The following is a 20,508-nucleotide window of genomic DNA, read 5'->3' as shown; positions in this document are numbered from 1 at the left end:
GAGTAAACACTTGTCTCCGAGCTGGGACAGAAGTATGACTAAAAACCTTTCATGAATACTGAATGGGTGCTTTGGCATTACACTGAAGTTAGCATGCAATGCCAACCCAAGAGCAATTTTGTTGTTAATCAGATTTGAGGGAACTATAAATGCAAATACAATGGAATTTCAGCTCTCCATTTTTTATGTGCTTCAATAGCTCAGAAACCTTGTGATTTAAAAAAATACTGGTACAAGAGCAGTTCATAAATTGGCATCATCGTTTTGCCAAATATGAAAAATACTAGGAAAAGGGCAGTGATACAAGGAGGGAATAAAACCTCATATGTAATGATTTGGGGAATCTGTCTGAACTCTGGTTGATAGTATGATTGTTCTTATGAAAACTCCTGTATCATGGAACGCACCTATGTCTATGTATATCTGCCATGGGCTGGGGCCAGTGGAGAACATTTACACTTAATGACTATATTTGACTGGTCAATAGATTAAGGAGGTTGACTGGAACTGGAAGAAGCTACTTCCTTCTATTGGTGTGCAGAGGCTGGTTTTGGAGAGTGGAGAAGTCCCAAACAACACAGAGACAGAAGTGACAAAGCAGAGGTTTAAAATGGACTCACATGGAGAAGTTTCACAGAGCCACACAGGGAACTTTGGGCAAGAGGGGAAGAGACAGACATGTTTTTGAAGCAGGGAAGGGGATGGGGAGCAGTTTAGCTTTGGACCAACCAAAGTCAGAGAAAGCATGCTGACCCAAAGGGAGAGAGAAGCTCTATGGTTCATAAGTCAAGCCATAAGCTACAGCATAATGTCCTGGACCCCCTCAGAAGACCTGGACCCCAGCCCAAAGAAGTCTTCAGGGTGCTGAGGAATCTATAAAAGGGAAATGTGTGAAGGGTTTATTGTTTTGGTATAGATCTCTGGATTTCTTGTGCTATTTAAGAGAGAGCAACAATGTTTTAGAATCCTGTGCCAAGTCTATCTGTATGTGGTCTGTGTCTTAAGATACACCTGTCACATGCCTTTGAAGAGCTAACCTGCAGACCTGGAATACCTACACAGCTGGAATTCTAGGAAAGGGCATGTTTAAGCTATGGAGGCATCTGAGGGCTCAAAACGGGCAAGAGAGTTGGATCCTGGGGTCTTAGCTCTCAGGAGAGTGTGCTAATTAGAGGACCTGAACTCTGAGAGTATACCTACAGACCCCAATGTAGGAGTAGTGCCTGGACTTGGTTCAGACTCCAGAGGCTTATGGGATCCAGTAGTTGGATAGCTTCACAGCAATCTGGGCCAAGAGGGGGCACTTGACTGGATCTATGACTCCATATTTGTATGTAAATATATTACCACTCTGATTTGGCATCTGATCTTGCCATTTCACATGCTTGATACAGATGGAGCTCTTGAAATATTTATAACATTTATTACAGGTTACAATGACTTATTTGCATGTATATCTATGAAAAACAAAGAGGGTATCAGTGTCACTGAAGTCCTCAAACCATGCTTAGAGGACTTCAGTAACTCAGCCAGAGGTTAAGGATCTATTACAGGAGTGGGTGGGTGAGTTTTTGTGGCCTTCAATGTGCAGGAAGTCAGATGAGATGAGATGGTCCCTTCTGACTTTAAAATCTATGAGTCACATAGCAATTATATGAAATATTTCATACCTTTCACCAGATAACATAGTAAAACAATATTGAACAAGTTCCAATCCAAAAAACCAAGGAAACTAAATTAATTATGACAAAAGCTCTGAATACACTGCTCTACAGGCTAAATGTTTCTGAAATAAATGTAGTCAAACTTTACTAATTCTGGATCACTGAGAACGAAAATGATGCTTAAAATTGTTGATTGGCTCTAGTTTTCAACATACGCTATTGGGTCAGTATATACGACCCTTGACTTGGGAATAGCAGAGGATAAGTGAGTTATAAAGGGAAGGGATCTCATTTTAAACCAGAAATGACTAAAATACATTTTGACTGGATCTATGAATAAATCTGACTGGGTTTGGACAGTACTTGCTTTTTAGGCAAAACAATGAATGATGCAATCTGAAGCTGGTATTGCGTCATACATGATATGAATTGCATCATGTTATTTCTAGAAGTCATGGATGATGCAATCATAACGAAGCTTACATCACTCTGCTGAACAAATTGCCCTATATCAGCTCTAGAAATCATACAGTGTCGTGCTCTCTTATTTGTCAGTGTTTGATTTTGCAAAGGGACACATTTCTGTTTAGCCCAAGTGAGCAGAGATGCCTCGTACTTGTGTGAACAGTGCAGATAACTTCTGCTATGTTTGTGGTGAAGTGACTTTTGCATCACAAAAGCGCAGTATAACCACTATGGTTAAGAAAGCCTATCACCTTTATTTTGGCTGCAAAATTGGAGTTCAGGACAAGAGGTGGGCCCCACACATATGCTGCAACACTTGTGCAACAAATCTTCGCCAGTGGTTGAACAGGAAAAGGAAATCTATGCCTTTTGCAGTGCCAATGCTTTGGAGAGAGCCAACAGATCATACCAGCAATTGTTACTTCTGCATGGTGCCTCCAGTTGGGAAAGGTGTGTCAAAGAAGAAAAAGTGGAGTGTGCATTATCCTAACATTCCATCAGCTATACACCCAGTACCCCATGGCGAAGGACTGCTGGTTCCTGATGCACCAGAATCATTCTCACTTGAGTCAGATGAGGAAGAGGAAGAGGATGAAACTTCTGGTCCTGAACCATCAATGTCACAGGACCCACATTTTCTCCCATCCTCCTCCTCTGAACCACACCTCATAACACAAGGTGAACTGAATGACCTTGTCAGGGATTTGGAACTACCCAAGAGTAAGGCAGAGCTGTTGGGCTCCAGACTACAGCAGTGGAATCTCCTGGCAGGTGATGTTAGGGTTTCCATCTTCCGTGACCGTCAAAAGGATCTTGTCCCATTCTTCTTCATGGAAGGTGATCTTGTAGCCTGCAACAACATCGATGGTGTGATGGCAGCCCTCAACATCGTTCACGATCCAGATGAGTGGAGACTGTTCATTGATTCATCGAAGACGAGTCTTAAAGCTGTTTTACTGCATAATGGCAATGTTTTGCCATCAATTCCAGTTGGTCGTGCAGTCCATATGAAGGAAACCTATGACAACATGAAACAACTTTTGAGGTGCATAAACTATGACCAACATCAGTGGCAGCTTTGTGGCGATTTGAAGGTTGTTGCTCTCTTGCTTGGTCTGCAGACTGGATACACAAAGTACTGCTGTTTTCTCTGCGAATGGGATAGTCGTGCAAGAGATTCCCACTACATCAAGAAAGATTGGCCACTCCGACAGTCATTGGAGCCTGGGAGGAAAAGTGTTCAGCATCCACCACTTGTTGAATCAAGGAAGATTTTGTTACCACCCTTACACATCAAGCTGGGTCTGATGAAGAACTTTGTCAAGGCCATTGACAAAACACAAGCAGCTTTCAAGTACCTCCGTGGAAAATTTCCAAGCTTAAGTGAAGCTAAGATAAAGGAAGGTGTCTTTGTTGGTCCTCAGATTCGTGAACTTCTTCAAGACGATGCATTTGACCATGCACTGCGTGGCAAGGAAAAGACGGCATGGAAAGCCTTCCAGTTAGTGGCAATAAATTTTCTCGGAAACAACAAGGCAGACAACTACAGGTTGTTGGTGGAAAACCTTCTCAAGGCATACAAAAGCCTTGGTTGCAACATGTCACTAAGGATACATTTTTTGCACTCTCATCTAGATTTTTTTCCACCGAACTGCGGAGCAGTGAGCGACGAGCATGGCAAGCGATTTCACCAGGACATTGCAACAACGGAGAAACGCTATCAGGGCAAATGGAGCCCATCAATGCTTGCAGACTATTGCTGGACAGTGACAAGAGATGCTCCATTTAATGAATACAAGAGACAAGCCAAGAAGCGCCGAGTAGACACTGAATAGGACTAAACTATGTACATAATAGTTTTTTGCCTTTTGTTCCATAATAAATTTTAGTTATATAACCCTTTTGCTGATTTTTAAAGTGTTACATAAACAAGACAGGTGAAATATTATCATGTAAAGCAACCATAAACACATGAAAAGACCTAGGTTTACAATTTATGATTAAAACTCTACTATCTACACAATATACATAGACATCAAATGTAAAAACTTACATATCTTAGAAACAGTAGCCAATCAGTTGTTTTAATTGTCATATTTGAATTCAGCACATCAAAATACATAATAAATAGCACATTTTATCTCTGAAGCAGACGACTTCTCAAAAATTGTAGACCAGTGATATAGGTCATAAATGGGCACCTAATTAGTGTCTCCCTTCTATGCCTTCAGTGCCTAGTTACATAGTTAACATTTAACTCTGTATTCCATTAGTTTTCAGGGTTTTTTCCTGAGGTACAATACCATAATGTTTTCTTTGGTTAGCTGAATATCATTTCCAGATGTTATTTGTACTTGAAATGTGCTAGCATCTTAATTAATCTTGTATTAAGTACATATGTCTCCTTTTCCTGATCATGATTTCATTAATCCTTCATCCATAAACAAAGAAAGAAAATTCCTATTTTAAAAGTTGGTGATTTAGTTACTGCTCACAAAAGAGATAGTTATTAAAAATGATAGATTTTTTCAGATCAAACTTCTCTGTGTGTGTGTGTTTAAAATTTCTGATGTGGTACTAAACGAGAGTGTGACATGTATTATGGTACAATTAACCAGTACTGATCTGACACATCCTATTATTGTACAATGCACATAATGACGCTATAATTATTCTAATGATAATGTCTGAGCAAGTATCTCTCCCATATTTGGTGATTCATTGTTTTTCAGATGGAGGCAAAGCTAGATGAAAACAAAGCAGTACCAAATACATGAATGAATAATATATTCAATAGAATTTAGCAAAGTAAGCTTCAGAAAAGGCATCATAAAGGACATCATAACATACGTCATGTTATGTGCCAAGAATAGATGCCAGACTTTATTGCAGTTTGCGTTATCATAGCTGAACAAGAAAATTCCTCTCTAAAAATTCCTCTCTAATAGGAGGTAAATCTAGGTACACATATCATATAGGGCACAGGTTTAATGCAGTTTTATTAGCAGAGCTCTATCAGCTTGCCCCACAGTGTAATAACTTGTGCATTAAATTCCAGTATGGCCTCAAAACTTAAGGGTCTGACCTTGCTATTGGGAGGCCTGGGCTTGTTTATAGAATATTCAAACAGGTGAAAGACCTCTTGGGTTTTGTACATCCAAAATACAGCAATTCCTCCACATCATACCCACAAGCCACTTTGGCAAAGAGATGGCAAGTGAAACGATCCATCAGTGCTAGCAAACTGACTGTGAATAGGGGGTTATTGAATTCCCATCCCATTGCCATAACAGAGATGAAAAGCACTGACTGATGGAATTTTTCCATCTGATGAGCAGCCTGTTGAATCCTGAGACTCAATGACAAGTCTGAACGTTTCTGAGAGAAATTCTCAACTGACAAGAATTTACAGATGAGATCAGTGTGATCCAGTCTGGTTTGGGCTTCTTTTGAGGAAAGAGGAGATTAATGTACTCTTTTCACAGAGTGGCATATCAGCAACTCTGAATTTGTCCTCCAGGATGAAATTATTCGGGTTGGATTTTATCATGAATATGTTATTCCTTCTAGCTGCAGGTTCTTATCCTTTTTTTTTTTTTTTGGCATAACCGAATTAATAGATTGGTATATTGATCGTTGTTTAGTCTCTGAGACCACAGTAGTCAATAAAGGTTCAGTCTCCAGAGGACTACCTCATCAGGAATTATTATCAGAATCATTAGAATGAGAGACTCTAGGAACATGAAAAACAATTGGAATTTTATCAAAAGTCCCTATATTAACAAATCCACTAAGCAGATAAACAATCACACAAACACTGAAATACAACAGCAGCTAGAGAGTGCAATGTTTAGCTTTATGACGAACATCACTCATGTATCGCATTTTGTGCTGGGGTCCCAGGAGTGTCAGTCAGTCATCTGTCTCACCATCTTCATTGTCACTGTCATCACCAGGGGTTGTCATCCTAGTGTCTCCCCATATGTCCTCCTCAGCACACAGCCAGACAACACCTTTTATCCTATGTTATGCTTACACCTACTAAAGATCATATGTATACATAAAGGTTCCAGCCCCTTTTTCCTTATCCATACCTCCATACCCCATTAATTTAGGAGTGCCCCATTTCTCATCGGCTGTTCCCTTAGTTTCCCTTATTCTCATTAACATCTACAGCAATGAGTTGCCATAGCAACTTGAAGTTATTACAGAATCCTGTGAAATGTTAGAGTTGGTCATCTTGTGCTATTAACTGACACATTGCAGCATATTTTCCAGAACATCAGCACTTACCACATCTTTTACTGTAATCTTATACTTCATTGGTACAGGGTTATCTTTCAGTCAGCTAGCCATACCAAACTGTTTCAGGCTTGCGGCCTGTTGGCCCGGTGTTACAATATTAATTAATATTTCTATTTCACCTCTATATCAAAAATATACTTAATATCTTTTATTCTTGGTTACATTTGTCTTTAGTGCTTACAAATTTCTCAAGTCTGAGGAGTTATGTTATGTTATAAACCAGGATTCCTAGCTACTACACAGCATTACTGGCTACACTGCTCTTCCAGATAATTTGGGCATATTGCAAAGACCCTGCTTTGTAGATGGTGCCAGATTTCCTGAAAAACAAAACAACAAAAAAACAAAAATAGCTTTGTACTTATTGGCATTTATGATGCTGACAATTTGGAAATCGTATCGTTCACTTCAGGCATAAGCAATGTCGGAGGGATGGGTACATGCGGTCAGCACTGCTGAAGTCAAAACAAATGGAATTGATAAACTCTTTTGAGGGCTCAGGGTACAGCACACCAATAATGAAGAGGCATTTGGAGGGAGTCTATGAAGTACATTATATATTGCTGACTTCTTCATTTTAATTTGTTTGTCTTGATGCTTAGGAATATTGCTCGTGCCAAGGTCCCGAGTGGGCCTTTGGGGAGAATTGTACTGAGGAGAAGAAGCTTTTTATCGGGTAGGGACTAGTGCCTCGGGGGAGACATGATGTGAGCACACTTTGCTCCACAGTCTCTCCCGCCAACACATGTTGTGTAAGATATTGAAAACAATTTACCACCTTAGCCTTCCTTAGCCACAACGAAGTAAGGGCCCACCAACTCCAGCCATTCATAAAAACCAAAGATAACAAACAAGAATTAGAACAAAACACTTAGTGGGCAGTTTACCATGCATTTTAATATGAATTAATACAGTGCTCTATTCGTAGCACCAGGGGGTGCTATTTGGGAGTATAAATATTAGCAGTCCGCAACACCCCTTTCCCTCTTGACATGACTTACAGTGGTGGTCTCCATTGAGTACTGCTAGCATTTTCAGGTTCCAAGGAAAATGCACAGCAAAAAATCCCCCATCTACTTCTCTGAGGTAAGAGTGTCCCATTGGCCACGTATTATAAGAGCATAGAACAAGGGAAAAGCAACTCAGCAGATGGTTCCTCCTTCTGGCATTACCCTTTGGCTTGAAATAGTAATCTGTCTGCTGCTGACTAAATCCTGAAGTCCTTCATTCGTTTGTTATTCGGGCAAAATCCCATGCTGAATTATAAAGATTTGGAAGTAATATGCCATGCCGGTATGGCAAATTTCAATTCAGGGCCCAGAGAATTCAGAAACATCTAGGGTGAGGAAAAGTCAGTGAATAAGAATAAAATTACAAAAGGTTGGTGCAATGGAAGATTGTGTAAATGGTAGGAATTTCTATCCAGGAGCGGAGTGAGCGCCTCTATATACAACAAAAATGTGTTTGGAGACAAATGTGAACCACGGTACCTGAGGAAGGCAGCTATGTTAGCTCAGATATCTCAAGGGAGCAGACATGACATGGAAAAAAAAAAACAACAACAAAAAACAGAAATTGGACTTGTTTTTGGCTTAATTGGCTTGTGAGTTGCTTGTTGGCTAGTTTTTGGCTTATAGCTTGTTGCTTCTTTTTTTATCAGCTCCTGGCAAGCAGGAGCAAGAGGGGGAGAGAGTTGGGATGCACAGCAGGCCCACCACAGTCCCAGACTGCACACCGTGGGGATCTAGTCACATAGAGTGTTGGGGTTCTTAGGAATTGGCTTGTTTTGGCTGTTTTGAAATGGGATTAGCTTGGGTTTTAGCTTATTGTGAAAGTCGGGGTGCTTATTTACCCCGTGAAAGTTGGCAACTGTGCTAGGGAGGTGTGGTTGACTGTGACAAGTTTTTGTGAATCTTGTTTTTCTAATGGAAAATGTATATTGATGTGAGTTACTTAGGAAAAGCATAGGTTTCTGACACAGACAGTCTGGAAATAGACTGCTGAAAGAAAGGCAAGATCAGAAAGGAGAGACATTTTTCTTTCTTTCATTTTAATGTTTTCAAGGAACATTATGGGGAGGAAATAGCTAGGAGGAGGAAGAGACATGGTACAAGAGAGAAACTCATGATTTCTAGAAGACAAATTAAAAGCCTCGTGCCCCCAACTTTGAAAATGAAACAGAGTCGTCACTGGCACTTATTGAGACCTCATTCCTATATTCAGATCCTTGCAGGCAGACTCCTACGCCTGCATGGAGCTGCATTGATGGGCTGGGATTCCAACATGAATTAGGCATGCTGTTAAGCACCTTACTCCAACACCCCCATCTCTTTGACTCATAGACTTATAAACTTCAAAGCCAGAAGGAACACTGCAGGCCACAGAACCTCACCTATCCACTCCAGTAATAGATCTATAAACTCTGGCTGAGTTACTGAGGTCCTTAAATCATGATTTAAACACTTAATGTTTAATCTACCATCTACCATTTATTTCAGTTTAAACCTGCAAGTGTCCCATATCCCATGCTGCACAGTGAAGGCAAAAAACCCCAGGGTCTCTGCCAATCTGATCTGGGGGAAAATTCCTTCCTGACACCAAATATGGCGATCAGTTGAACCCTGAGCATGTTGGCAAGATCCAACAGCCAGAAACCTGGAAAAGAATTCTCTGTAGTATCTCAGAGCCCTCCCCGTGTAGTATCACCGGCCATTGGGATATTTGCAACTAGCAGTCACAGATCAGCTACATGCCATTTTAGGCATGTCATCATACCATCCCCTTCATAAACTTGTCAAGCTCCACCTTGAAGCCATTTAGGGTATGTCTACACTACGAAATTAGGTCAATTTAATAGAAGTTGATTTTTTAGCAATCAATTTGATACAATCAATTGTGTGTCCCCCCACTAAGTGCATTAAGTCAGCGGTGTGCATTCACAGTACTGAGGCTAGCGTTGACTTTCAGAGCATTACACTGTGGTAGCTATCCCATAGTTCTCGCAGTCTCTGCTGCCCATTGGAATTCTGGGTTGAGCTCCCAATGCCTGATGGGGCAAAAACAGTGTCACGGGTGGTTCTGGGTACATGTCGTCAGGTCCCCCTCCCTCTCTCCCTCTGTGAAAGTAACGGCAAAAATCATTTCTCGCCTTTTTTCCTGAGTTACCCATACAGACAACATACCATGGCAAGCATGGCGCCCACTCAGCTCACTGTCAGCGTATGTCTCCTGGGTGTTGCTGGCAGATGCGGTACTGCAGTGCTACACAGCAGCATCCCCTTGCCTTGCCTTGCCTTGCCTTGCGGACTGCAGACAGTACAATACGACTGCTAACTGTCGTATTCGTCCCATGGGTGTTCCTGGCCGACCTTGGTTAGGTTGGCCAGGGGTGCCTGGGCAGACATGGGTGCTCCTGACTGGCCTCGATGAGGTTGGTCGGGGGCACCTGGACAAAAATGGGAATGCCTCCAGGTCATTCTCTTCTTTAAATTTTGACTAATGGAGATTCAGTCCTGCCTGGAATATCATGCCAGCTGGAGGCTTCTGCCTCAGGCTGCTCTCCTAGTCGGCAGCACCGCACAGTCGCACCTACCCCAGCCTATCCCTTGCTCCCATGGCTCATGAAGCCCGGACAGTAGTAAGGAGCAGTTCAACTATACGCTGAGCAAGTGCATAAAGGTGGTAGAATGTGCCTTTGGATGTTTAAAAGCTCACTGATTCAGTTTATTGACTTGGTTAGACCTCAGTGAAACCAATATTCCCATTGTTATTACTGCTTGCTGTGTGCTCCACAATATCTGTGAGAGTAAGGGGGAGACATTTATGGTGGGGCGGGAGGTTGAGGCAAATCGCCTGGCCACTGATTATGCGTAGCCAGACACCAGGGAAGTTAGAAGAGCACAGCAGGGCACGCTGTGCATCAAAGAAGCTTTGAAAACCAGTTTCATGACTGGCCAGGCTACGGTGTGAAAGTTCTGTTTGTTTCTTCTTGAAAAAAACGCTCCCTCTTGGTTCACTCTACTTCCCTGTAAGCCAACCGCCCTCCTCTCCCCTCTTTGATCTGCCCTTGCAGATGCAATAAAGTCATTGTTTTTTTCAAATTCATGCATTCTTTATTAATTCGTCACACAAATGGGGAGATAACTGCCAAGGTAGCCTGGGAGGGGTTGAGGAGGAGAGAAGCACAGCGGTGCGGTAGTTGTAGGGGCACCCCCTAGAATGGCATGCAGCTCATCATAGAAGCGGCATGTCTGGGGCTCTGACCCGGAGTGGCCGTTTGCCTCTCTGGTTCTTTGGTAGGCTTGCTTGAGCTCCTTACGTTTCTCGTGGCACTGCTGTGGGTCTCTGTTATTACCTCTGTCCTTCATGCCCTTGGAGATTTTTTCAAATATTCCAGCATTTCATTTTTTGGAATGGAATTCGGATAGCATGGATTTGTCTCCCTATACAGTGATCAGATGCAGTACCTCTCTTTCAGTCCATGCTGGAGCTCTTTAGTGATTCTGGGACCCCCATGGTCACCTGTGCTGATCAGCTCGCCACGCTGGCCAAACAGGAAATGAAATTCAAAAGTTCGTGGGGCTTTTCCTGTCTACCTGGCCAGTGCATCTGAGTCGATAGCGGTCACAATGGATCACTCTGGGATAGCTCCTGGAGGCCAATACCATCAAATTGCATCCACACTACCTCAAATTTGACCCAGCAGGGTTAATTTCAGTGCTAATCCCCTCATCAGGGAGGATTACAGAAATCAATTTTATGAGCCCTTTAAGTCAACAAAAATGGCTTCATCGTGTGGACAGGTGCAGGGTTAAATCGATCTAACACCGCTAAATTCGACCTAAACTCGTAGTGTAGACCAGGGCTTAGATTTTTACCCAACTGCTCCCCCTTGGAAGGTTTTTCCAGAACTTCAGTTCTCTGATGGTTAGTAACCTTCAGCTAATTTCAAGTCTAAACTTGTTTATGGCCAGTTCATATCCATCTGTTCTAGTGTCAACATTGGCGCTTACGATAGATAACTACTCTTCTTCTCTCTTCTTCCTGCTATTTATCCCTCTGAAGCATTTAAACAAAGCAATCATATCTCCACTCAGCCTTCGTTTGTTTAGGCTAAACAAGCCAAGTTCTTTGAGTCTTGTCTCATAAGGTACATTTTCCATTCCTCTTATCATCCTACTAGCCCTTCTCTATCTGTTCCACTTTGAATTAATCTTTCTTAAACATGGGAAACAAGAATTGCACACAGTATTCCAGATGAGGTCTCACTGGTGCCTTGTATAATGGTATTAACACTTCCCTATTTCTACTAGAAATACCTCACCTGATGCATCCTAGGATTGTAATAGCCTTTTTCATGGTTGCATCACATTGGTGGCTCATAGTCATCCTGTGATCAACCAATACACCCAGGTCTGTTTCCTCCTCTGTCTCTTCCAACTGATAAGTCTCCAGCTTATAGCAAAAATTCTTGTTGTTAGTCCCTAAGTGCATGACCTTCCACTTTGCACTATTAAATTTCACTCAATTTCTATCACTCCAGTTTTCAAGGTAGTCCAGGTCTTATATGATATTCCAGTCCTCCTCTGTATTGGCAATACCTCTCAACTTTGTGTCATCCACAAATTTTACTAACACACTTCCACTTTTTGTGCCAAGGGCATTAATTACAATGTTAAATAAGATTGGTCCCAACACCAGTCCCTGAGGAACTCCATTAGTAACCTCTCTCTGTTAACTGGAGTTCTTTCAACCCAAAGCTCTTGGTAACTTTTACTCTGTGCGAGGTGGTGTCAGGAAATAAATCAGGGGAGACACGGCCGTCCAACCGATAGATGACTGGCACAAACAGGACAACACAAGAGTGCTTTCACTTAAAGCTAAACTTTACTTAGTCTCAAGCACTTACACACGTTCACAACAGGTTAGTAAAACACTGCCAACCCTCAATAATTATCGAAGCTGCGTGTGGCCGTCGAGTGGCACAGTGGCAGCCCGTCTCCCGGTGGGAAACACAAGATGCATCCAGAGGGAGGGACCAGTCCAGACTTGAACAGTCCCCCTACCTCAAACTTTCCCCCTTATTTTATTCATTAGTAATACAATTACATGTCCCTTAAAAAAAACCTTGTTAATCAAACAGTATCAATGGTCAAGCAAGAGGTTTTCTTCTGATTATTGATTAACTGGGTTTGGGTTTTTCCAGAGTTTGCAGCCTTGAGGCCCTAACAGACTCATTTCTGAGGGCACATCCTGCTCTTCTAAAATGCATGTATCAGCAACTTCAACACAATTCTTATCAGGAAGGATGTGGGGTCAAGCTGCCCTTTCTGTGACACCCAGAATCTCCTCCCCTCCTGCCTTGGTCAAGCTGAGCCTGTTGCATGGCCACTTTACAGCCTGCTGACTTGGCTGCTTTTAGCAATAGGCAGTAGTGGTTTCGGGCATTTTACTGATTTGCCAAAATCTTCCCGTACACCTCAAGCCTGACAGTTCACCTTTTAGCATGACCTCTTGTAGTCTTCCTTTTAACCAGTTCCTTATCATTCTTTCAGTTCTCATATTAATCCCCATCTTCTCCAATTTAACCAATAGTTTCCTATGTGGAACTGTATCAGATGTGTTACTAAAATTCAGGTAGATTAGAGCTACTGCATTTCCTTTGTCTAAAAAAACAGTTATCTTCTCAAAGAAAGAGATCTGGTTGGTCTGGCACAATCTACCTTTTGTAAAATCATATTGTATTTTATTCCAATTACCATTCACCTATATGTCCACTACTTTCTCTTTCACAATGTGTTCATACACTTGGTATACAATTGAGACCTGTCATTTCCTGGATCACTTTTTTTCTCTTTCTTAAAAATAGGTACTGTATTAGCAATTCTCCAGTCATAGGGCATGGCCTCTGAGTTTACAGATTCATTAAAAATCCGTGCTATTGGGGTTTGCAATTTCATATGACAGTTGCTTTAATATTCTTGGATGGAGAATATTAGTCCCATTAAGCTGTTTGAATTTGACTTCCACTTCGGATGTGATAATTTCTATGTCTATTCCATTAGCCATCCTGCCTCGATCCCTAAGCTCCTCATTACCTTTATTAAAAACTGAGGCAAAGTATTCATTTAGGTGTTAGGATGTGCCTAGGTTATCTTTAATCTTCACCCCATCCACAGAGTTTAGTGGTCCCACTTCTTCTTTTCTTGTTTTCTTTTATTTATATTGCTACAGAACCTTTACTATGGGTTTTAATTCCCTTTGCAAGGTCAAACTCTGCTTCATTTTTGGTAGTTCTCACTTGTTCCCTATACTTTCTGATCTTCAGGATGGACCATTCCTTTCTGATCCATCCCATCTTCCATTCCTTGTAAGCTTTCTGCTTTCTCTTCATAAATTGTTTGGGATGCTTGCTCATCCAGTTTGATCTGCAACCCTTCCCCATGACTTTTTTTCTCCTTGCTTGAGATGCAGGCTTTGGCTTCTTCCACATTCAGATCTTTGAGTTGTTCAGTCCAGTCTACCTCTTTAACTCTTCTTCAATGCTTAGCTAAATGGTTGGCCATATATTGATCATTCACCATTTGGTCTGTTGCTGTGAGGCCACAAGAGGTTGACAAGCTAAGAGTCCAACATTGGAAGAGACTTGATGCATCCATGTAATAGTGGGTATGACTTTGGGCCACTCCCACCCCTTGGTTGGTGGAATTTTATCCCAGATGTTACAAGCCACTTGGAGAATGGCATTCACCGGAACGTCTTTTGGCATTCTTACGACATGTCCGAAAAGTGCAAGACGCTATCTGCAGACATTGGCCCCTGTAGTCTGTAGACCAGAGTGACCATAAACATCTGCATTACAAATGGAAGTCGTTCCATTTTATGCCCGATATAAAACATTGGCATTTTGTGTAGAAAGCCTCCAGCTTTGCCCAGTCTGAGCAGCATAGCATCCATGTTTCGCCACCATACAGCAGTAAGGAGAGGATACAGCTCAAATAGATCCTGAACTTGGTTGTTGCTTTGAGATGATGTTGTTTTCATATTCACTGTAAATGACCCATGGAAGACGCTGCAATGACAATCTGGTGAAGAGCCTCCATGTGAGAATTGGTGTCTATAGAACCCAAATGGCAAAAGCTGGACACTGTTTCAATAGTTTAATTATTCAAAGAGGGGTTGCGTGTGGACCTGATCCTAGATTTTGAAGCTTTGTCTTTGCCCATGAAATATAGAAGCCAACCATAGCCAATTCCTCTTCCATTTGCTGGAGTGCCTTGCAAAACCTGTCAGGACTCTGTATTAGAAGAACATCATCAACCACATGGTCAAGGTCTGAGAGTGAGAGATCACCAATCTTAATGCCTATGGATCTGATGGAATGATGCATTATGAAATCCATTGCCCGACTTCCTTAACTAATTCCCTTAATTTTTTAGTTTGCCCTTTTGAAATCAAGGACCCTAGCTGCAGATCTAGTTTTATTTATTCTTCCATTTAGTTTAAACTGAATTAGCTCATGATTACTCCAACCAGAGATTGTCCCCTACAACCAGCTCTTCTATGAGATCCTCAATACTCACCAATACGAAATCTAAAATGGCATCATCTCTTGTTGGTTTGGTGACTGGTGAAGAAATCTGTAGGCTATCACATCCAGGAAAATCTGGGCCCTACCATTATTAGTAATATTTGTCCTCCAAACTATATCTGGAAAATTAAAGTCTCTCATAATCACAAAATCCCCAGTAGTATTTATTTAATTAAAAACATTAATGAGGTCTCTATCCATAACTGGATCTTTGGGGTCTGTATCATACCACAAGCACTATTCCTGGGGAACCTCTGGTAACTTTCTTCCTCAAACTGATTTTGAGCCAAACAGACTCTGTTTTATGCATTCCATCATGTTCCATTTCTTTACTATCTACCTCATCATTAACATACAATGCTACTCCACCACCTTTACCTTTATTTCTGTCTTTCCTGAACAGCCCATACCCTTAAATCCCTGTACTCCAGTCATGACTACCATTCCACCATGTTTCTGTTATCCTGTAATATCTGGTTCACTTCCTGCACCATAGTTCTAGTTCCTCCATTTTGTTACCCAGGATCTTGGCATTGGTGTACAAACATCTTAGTTGCTTCTGCTTGTTTCACCTTCGTTCTCCTTCTCTAAGGACATACTACTTTACAACACACTTTTTTTGTTTGAGCAAGTAGATTAGAGGTAACATTTCCAAAAATGCCTGTGAAGCTTAGGAACTGTTGAGAGTCTAATTTGGGAAACAGTTACAAGTTCACCCAATTTAAGCTTAATTATTGTATTTAATTATTTTATTAGCTTTATTTATACAATTTTTAGACTGAATTATTGTTACTTATATTATTTGAACACATATTTATGCCAGACATTAAACAGATAAAATGGAATTGGTAGGGAGACCAACATAACACATTCCGGGGAACTGGGAATATTTTTTTTTATAATTTTATGATGGTCATTGCTGACTATGAACTTTGATTTAGTCTTTTAGTCCCATTTTTTTAGTTTATTTGATTTTTTTCAATGTGGGCCTTGTTTATTTGAGGGGTTTTATTCATTTTATAATTCTCTTATTACATATTTTTTTAACCTTTAAGCATGTTAGGCATTTGTTTTAGGTAAGCCAGACAATATGCACACACAAGCTTTAATTTACACAACTTTTGCTTTTTATGTCATTCTCTTTCTGTATCATCCTGCTTCTGGGTTTTCCCAGGAAAGGGGGCTTCTTTTCATTACAGGCTTGTGTATTTTTTTACCTAAAATTTTCAGCACCGCATGCCTTTGTCCTTTTAGCAATAGCATCACTCCCACCTTTTCATGCTCTCTGTATGTGTAGATATATCTCCTCAATATATGTTCCATTCTATGTCTCTGAAGAAGTGGGCTGTAGCCCACGAAAGCTTATGCTCAAATAAATTTGTTAGTCTCTAAGGTGCCACAAGTACTCCTGTTCTTTTTGCGGACACTAACACGACTGCTACTCTGAAACCTGTCATCATTTTATGCAAATCCGTAATTCAAGGCAAATTAGCAAAACCACATTCATGGCAGCATGACTTTGGCCTGAGTGTTACCTCACTATCCATAATTACCAACTATTAAAATATATCTAATAAAGCTCTTAACCTTACCATTTAGCAATTCTTCATTTCAATATTATAAGTCAGCATATGTATATCATCCTAATTTTTATTTGGATGGGGTGGGGGCAAAGGGAGTTATGGAAAGTTTGATGACCTTTTTATGTCAACATTTCTTACCTTTTTTTAGGGGACTTTTCCACAAAGTCCGATATCATGTCTGAATATCGTTACTAACAAAAACATGTTAGCAATTTTCCCTGTGTTGTAGTTTGAGGAGTGTCTTGATTTTAGGACCTGAATAATCAGTGTTCCCCAACAGAATTCAAGTCCCACTGACTTTCAATGAGATTAGGCTCCTAAGTACCTAAATTACATTAGAAAATGGGACTCAGGGCTTGATCTACTCCCATTTCAAAGAAGGATAGGTCAATGCACACTATGGAACCATGTGCAGTAGCAGGGTCCATATGGACAGTTATTACGTGGCACGCTAGTGCAGCCGCCAGCTTGCCATACATTAACTGTTTGTACTGACAAACCCTTAATCTCTGAAATCACTTAGGTACTTTTGAATATGCCCATGTCTATATTACAAGTTGCACTGGCTTACCAAAAAATGCATGTAGATGAACTGGTGCAACTTTGTGTATGGACACTCATATCTCTTTAAATCTGGAATATAGTGGTTTAGTGTTGTGAGTGCAAGATGATATAAAACAGAATTAAACTGATTGTCCACACAGTGTTTTGAATTGGGTTAACAAAATTGTTTTTTAACCAATTTAAGTTAAACTGGTGCAATGTGTTTATTTAGACAAGCCCTGCATTTAAATTGATTTTGTTAAGCTAGTGCACTCCCATGTGTACACATTATTAAAACAATTTAAACTTGCTTTTTTTTAAAACTTTGATATAAATTAATTCTGAATTAAGGGGAGATCTTGAAAGGCACAAAGGCATCTATCTGTGGAAAGCAATGGGAGTAAGGCACCAAACTCTGACTTGGGTCTTTGAAAATCTTCCTCATAAACTAAATAGACACAAATTATGCTTAAATTGATGCCAATGTTCACACAAGGGATTTCACTTGTTTAATGGAATTTATTTTAAAAGGATATTGGTTATAGTGAGGCAACTTGTAATATAAACCAGGGAAATTTCTGAATCTGGTGACCTTCAGGGCACATTGCAATGTCTATCTATGCACGCAGGCTTTTAACACTTTAATTAGAGCTGGTGCTTGTGAGTTAGGTGAGATGAAGCATAATCAAACTATTTCATGTATAATGGTAGCTATAAAATATAGCTTTATTTAAAGCTCCACCCACTGCAGTACAACTTGTCAGTCATGTTAGATTATAATGCATTTGAATGACAAACAGAACATTTGAACATGCCTGGGGCATGTCACACACTAAAATGTGTTTCCATCATAAACCTTTCATAAGAGTATTTATTTTGTGAACAAAATTTAACAATTACCTTAAATCTTCAAGGGAGATGAATTCTTTTTTAAATCCTGAAATTATAAATGTGGCAGATGCTCAATAACTGTCACATCCTTCCACTAATGTATAAGGATTAAAATGTCCATGTTCTGTAAATAATTACCTATTTCGATGAAAGCAGCATGCATTTTCTTAATGTGAAATAGAGAGCAAGCATTAGCTTGCATTGTCACTTCAAATCATGTCACATTAATTGTCTCATTATAATCTGATGTACTCTGGCATACTGTATACACTTTCTGTTGAGCTACTGTACCTTTTAAAAATACTATTTGCTATTCTCTTATATAAATCAGGAAATATTCTCTTTTGGCTGCCAATAAAGGTTGACACTTTAACAGATTATTCAGATGGATCATAGGGACTCACTGCTTCCCTACGGAGCTGCTGCAGAATTCCCTTCCAGGAATTATTGTTCAAAAGGCAAAAATCACATGTTGTAGTGCAAGACTCCCTTGTTATGTTAGCTCCCCATATCAGCAAGGTGCTTAAGAACATACTTAGCTTTAAGCATGTGATAGGTTGCGTTCAACTGGAACATTATTCTTAGTCCGTTGCAGGTCTTACGTGTCTCTGAACATTTCCTCCTCTTTTTAAGTAAACATTAGAAAACTTTTTCTTTGCTCATTAAGCTATGTCAAGGTTTTTGTCATTAAAACAAAAGTGAGTGTATGCATTGAGTTTCTTTTAGAATTTGAAATGATTCTCATAAGGATGATTCTGTAAAAGATTTGGGGAGTATGGTATATAATCAGCTGAATGTGAGCTTCCAGCAAGATGCTCTGGCCAAAAAAGCTAATGCGATCCTGGGATGCATAAACAGGGAAATCTTGAGTAGGGGCAATACATAACTTGTGGTGTAAAAAGGATTTATGGAGGATAGGCCCATCAATGGCTATTAGCCAGGATGGGGAGGCATGGTGTCCCTAACCTCCGTTTGCCAGAAGCTGGGAATGGGCGACAGGAGATGAATCACTTGATGATTGCCTGTTCTGTTCATTCCCTCTGGGGCACCTGGCATTGGCCACTGTTGGAAGACAGGATATTGGGCAAGATGGACCTATGGTCTGACCCGGTATCGCCGTTCTTATGTTCTTTCACCAGCCAAGGGGGGAATGGAAATTCCTGCCATTCACTGAGCTGAGTCCATTGCAACGGGCATGCATGTGATAGTGTACCTGGAATCACTGAGCCAGGGCACTAGGACCTCACTTTGACAATAAATCTGTCTGGGTGCCTTTGCTACTGAAATGAGTCTGTGGCCTTTTGGGCAGTTCGATCAAAGTCTGCTGTGTCAGCTGTCTGCGCAGAACACACAGAGCACACAGAACACACACGCAACCAACCAACAACTAACCTATGTATATTCTGATTTGGTAGCACTTTACATTCCTTTTGCATGGGGTTCATGATTACCCAAAGCCAAGGAAACAGGCTTTCACATGTATTTAATGCTCTCCAGGCAACTTCTACTGATCAAGTAAATGTCTACCACTGAGGCTGGGTTTAACGAGAGAAAAGGTGTCTCAAGATTACATAGGGAGGTGACAGAAGCAAACCAGGGAGAATGGTAATATTACACATATAAATGTACAGATGTGTTGGCTGCTAATCACTGACATCAGACAGTCATTGTGGTAGACATATAATTTCTTAATTGGCATAATTTTTGTTCTTCATTGCACTGAGCACAGAAACTGGAAAAAAAGGCTTTCCAATTAATGTGAAGTAAACAAAAGTACATGCTTTTGCGATCAGTATTATCTAGACTAGAACAGTTCTGTTGAGAACAGCCTTGAACTGGCACAGTGATGATCTAATAGACTTTTCCCTCTAGCTCATTTGATTCTATGATTAAGTCCCTGATGTGGTTCCATGGGAATATCATTGGAAGGGACCTTTAACTCTTTCTGCTATATAAAGTATTTTTAAAAAACAGCTACATATTTTTTCAAAATTATTTGTCATGGAAAACAACAGGAAGTAGTAACAGCTTGTAAGGTTTAGGAAAGGGACACAGAAGCAAGGTCATCTGAGAACACCACCTCCTCATCTCTCATTCCACCTATTAATAATTATTATTACCATTATTTATTTATGTAGTCACTGTGATTATTTGTTTCTGGTAGTTCTATTAATGTGGTTTGCAACTTTCAGACAGAAAAGAAGAGCCAGCCCTTGCCCCCCCTCAACTATCTAACAAGAGACAGATAAAAGATAAGGGAAAAGGATATATACATTATTCCTCAGAAGTGGGTTTCTGGAAGAAGTGGGTCTTTAGGAGGTATTTTTATACAGAAGAGGCTAGTTTATATTATATATATACAATGAACATAGCATCCATATAATAGACTGTAGCATCATTGGTGGATTGGAGGGGCCGAGGGGTGAAAAGGCTGTATATGGCTGGAACAGAGTCATTCAGGGCTTTG

The sequence above is a fragment of the Mauremys reevesii genome, linkage group 3 (genome assembly GCF_016161935.1).
Source record: "Mauremys reevesii isolate NIE-2019 linkage group 3, ASM1616193v1, whole genome shotgun sequence".
Classification (NCBI taxonomy): Eukaryota; Metazoa; Chordata; order Testudines; family Geoemydidae; genus Mauremys; species Mauremys reevesii.
The sequence above is the reverse complement of the archived record's forward strand: the minus strand, read 5'-3'. Positions refer to the sequence as shown.